Source organism: Nannospalax galili, unplaced genomic scaffold (genome assembly GCF_000622305.1).
Source record: "Nannospalax galili isolate Female #2095 unplaced genomic scaffold, S.galili_v1.0 scaffold929, whole genome shotgun sequence".
NCBI lineage: Eukaryota > Metazoa > Chordata > Mammalia > Rodentia > Spalacidae > Nannospalax > Nannospalax galili.
This window is the reverse complement of record NW_008359591.1, coordinates 1,095,252-1,099,331: the sequence shown is the minus strand read 5'-3', so window position 1 is coordinate 1,099,331 and position 4,080 is coordinate 1,095,252. Positions and strand designations below refer to the sequence as shown.

General features: G+C 35.9%; 1 pseudogene; it reads right to left on the bottom strand.

Moving 5' to 3' along the window:
* Nucleotides 1–2,280: 2,280 nt before the first annotated feature.
* LOC103725983 lies at nucleotides 2,281–3,193 on the bottom strand (annotated as a pseudogene).
* Between the last annotated feature and the right edge of the window lie 887 nt (nucleotides 3,194–4,080).

The window sequence follows — 4,080 nt, the reverse complement described above, 5'->3', positions numbered from 1 at the left end:
AGATGCTGAAAAATTTAAGGCATAATGGGGCTGGAGATGGTTCAGAGGTTAGGAGCACTGGCTGCTCTTGCAGAAGACCCAGGTTCGGTTCCCAGCATCCAAATGGCAGCTAATAACCATCTATAACTTTAGTTCCAGGGATCCGATGCCCACTTCTGACTTCTGTGAGCCTTGCATGATGCGGGTGCACTTACATACTTTCAGCCAATATACTCAGACACATAAAATAAAAATAATAAATAAAATACTTTAAAATTTTAAGACATAAGTCAGAGTTCTAATAATGTGCCCACATTTTCATCATCCATTGGGGAAGTCCTTGTAGTCTGTAATTTTTAAATTATTCTCTGGGATTTAGTTTGTTTTCATATTTTAAAAAATAAAGTATATTTAAAACAGAGTACACTATTAAACATATATTAAACTAAAATAAAAGCTTTCTTATTTCAAACAAAATTTATTTAAATAAAAGCATTAGTTCCAGAGCTGGAGAGATAGCTCAATGGTTAAGAACACTGAAAGTCCTTGAAGAAGACCCAGTTCAGATCCCAGCACCCACATGGCAGCTAACAACTGTCTGTAATTCCAGTTCCAGGGGATCTGACAGCCTATTCTGTCCTCCACGGGCATTGCACAACACGTGCACTTCCATACATACAACCAATAAATGTATACACATAAAATAAAAATAATAAAATATCTTTAAAAAGCATTAGTTCCTTGTACAAACACAATGGTTCACTGAAACAGAACTTAAATAAGAAAAACCATAAAAAAAGACATAATGTGCACAGTCCACATGAAAATCAAATATGTCTCATAATAAGAGCATATGTGACAAACTTGGTAAAGAAGAATTTAATTAAGAATTGAATTCCTTGTCAATATTAGTAGTGGTTATTTTCAATTATCAGTGGGACTTCAGTGTTCATGGGGCATACTGCGAAATGGAAATACAAGTCCTCTAACAATAGAAGAACACTAAAGCAAAGTGCTCATTGAGTTTTTAAGAACTTATATTACAAGGCTATCAGAATTGCTGAAGTGACCTTGAATAATATGTGCCTGATGTTATAGGTTTTAATGCTATAATTATTTTCATTACTTTATGATAGAGGATATATGTAAAATTGAGAACTGTTTCTCTGATGCATTTCTGTCAGAAAAAAATAAATTGCACATTATTTTTTTAACTTTAAACATGCATTTAACATAATATTAAAACTTGAGTACATGCAATAAAATCAATATGTTGAAGCAATATCTGCACTCAAGTTTATTGCAATATTAATCACAGTAGTCATGAAATGAAAGCAATTTAAGTATTCATTAACTGATGAATAAGTAGAAAGTGAGCCACATACATGCTATTTTGTCACAAAAATAATCCACCATTTCAAACAATATAGATGGAAGAGATGTTAATATGTTAAGTAAAATAAGCTGGGCAAAGAAAAAGAAGTGCTTCCTCATGACCCATATGAGTGCTCTAAAAGAGGTGCCATCATAGAAATTGGGAGTGGTTTGGCAGAATATATTGTAGAAGGGGAACAAGCTTAGGGAAGGCTAATGCGTGGACAGTTACAGTTAAACAGAGTAAGAGCTTCTGGTATGCTATTGCATAGTACAGAAACGACAGGTAGCAATAATATACTGTCTACACCAAATGAGTAGAAAAAAAAATGTTCAATCTTTTCAGTAGGAAAAAAATAAATATTTGAGAAGATATATTTGTCAGTTGTAATGTAAATATCACTCAATGTATACATGTATTGAAACAGAATGCAATCAACATGTATGTTTTTGTATATTAAAACTTAAAAATAAGAACAAAAGCAAAAAAATTATTAAAAAATACTGAAATCTGTCCTCAAAGACCTAACAATTTTTATTATTCTTATTTTAGTGTATGAGTGTATTTCCTGCATGTATATACATGCACCCATGCCTCACAGTACCCATGGAGGTCAAAGAGGATGTTGGATCCCCTGAAACTGGACTTATAGATGTGTTAGCTACTGTGTGGGTGCTGGGAACCAAACCCCGGTCCTCTGCAAGAGTAGCCAGTGCTCTTAGCTGCTTAGCCATCTCTCCAACACCCTCACTAGCAATTTTTATAATAACATTACTCAGACAGTCGCTCATAGTCTATGTTTCTTTCACTTTATTTAACAATATGTAAGAATCTCTACTATGTGCAAAGGTACAGGGACAAATATTATGATGCATTTAAAGAGAAAAAAAGACAGTAGAAACGACCTTCAAGTTTTATGAAAACAGTTATCTTATGAGTTTTCTCAGGGCACCTAAAACTTCTTTGTTTCTTAGACTATAAATAAAGGGGTTTGACAGAGGAATTACAATTGTGTAGAACAGTGAATACATTTTGCCCTGATACATGTCTGTGCCAGGTCCAGAGAGCACTTATATGAAGAAGAGAGTGCCATAGAACAAAGAGACAGACAATAGATGGGTGCTGCAGGTGGAGAAGGCTTTGCTTCTGTCCTTCTCAGACTTTGTTTTCAGAATGGCAAAGAGGACATGGGCATAAGAGACTATGATACTCATGAAAGTACTGACTTGTATAAAAATAGCAAAAATTAAAATTACCAATATATTAATAGATGGATCCATATGAGAACTTGTATATAGTTGCATATTTTCACAGTAGAAATAATCATATTGGACTTACAAAACATTAACTGAAATAATAATCCTACGTGAATTAAGCTATTTAGACATCCAAGTAAATATGACACACTTATGAACTGAATGCAGAGTCTGCTGGACATCACCACTAGATAGAGCAAAGGGTTGCATATGGCTACATAGCAGTCATAGGCCATCACTACCAGCAGGAAACAGTCCATGGTTGCACTGGAACAAAAAAAACAAAACTGGGCAAAACACTCACCCAGTGATATCAGGTCATTCTTATTTTAAAATTTCATGAGCATCTTTGGGGTAACTGAAGATGAAATACAGGCATCAGGAAAAGCTAAATTTCCAAGGAAAAGATACATGGGGTGTGAAGATGGGGATCCTCCCATATTAAAAAGTTTAATCCAAGGTTGCCCACCATGGTGGTGACATAAATCTAGAAGAATATCAGAAACAAGGGAATTTGCAGCCCTGGATGATCTGTTACTCTTTTGAGTACAAATTCAGTGACCTGGGTCTTGTTTCCCTCCATTACATCCCTTCAGAGAAGGGACAGAGAAAAAATATGTGACAGAGTTGGAGACATGGCTCAGCGGTCAAGAGTACTGGCTACTCTTGCAGAGGACCCAAGTTCAGTTCCCAGCACCCACATGGTGGCTAACAACCATCTGTAACTCCAGTTCTAGGGGTTCTGACACCCGTTTCTGATCTCTGTGGGAACTGCATGACATGAGCACACTTACATATAAGCAGGCAGTACATTCATACATAAAAAATAATAAAATATTTAGGGGGCTCAAGAGATTGTTCAGTGGTTAAGAACATTGGTTGTTCTTTCAGAAGACCAGGGTTCAAATCCCAGCACCTACATGGCAGCTAACAACTATCCATAACTCCAGTCCCAGGGGATCCAACAGCCTCTTCTGATCTCCGTGGTCAATGCACTACACGGATGCACTTAAAACCTACATACAGGCAATACACACATACACATAAAATAAAAATAATAAATTTTAAAAAATATATGTGACCAAGACTCATGTATTGGATCAGATTGGCTCTTGTGGTCTCATGTTCCTATGTTTGAAATTCCCCTTTTTGTTTTGTTTTGTTTTGTTTTGTTTTGTTTTGTTTTGTTTGGAGGGGGCAGGGTAGAGTTGAGACAAGGTTTCCCTGTAGCCCCAGAAGGCCTGGAACTCACCATGTAGACTAGGTTGGCTTCGATCTCACAGAAATCCACCTGCCTCTACCTCTTGAGTGCTGGGGTTAAAAGTGTATGTCACCACACCAGCCTGAAATGCTTCTTAATTAACAGATATGAAAGGTATTTTTTCTGTTTTTCAAAGTATACAAGAAATAGGAAGTGTTTTCTAAACAATGTTGATATATAATTTTTAATATCCAGTTATCAGAATGGTG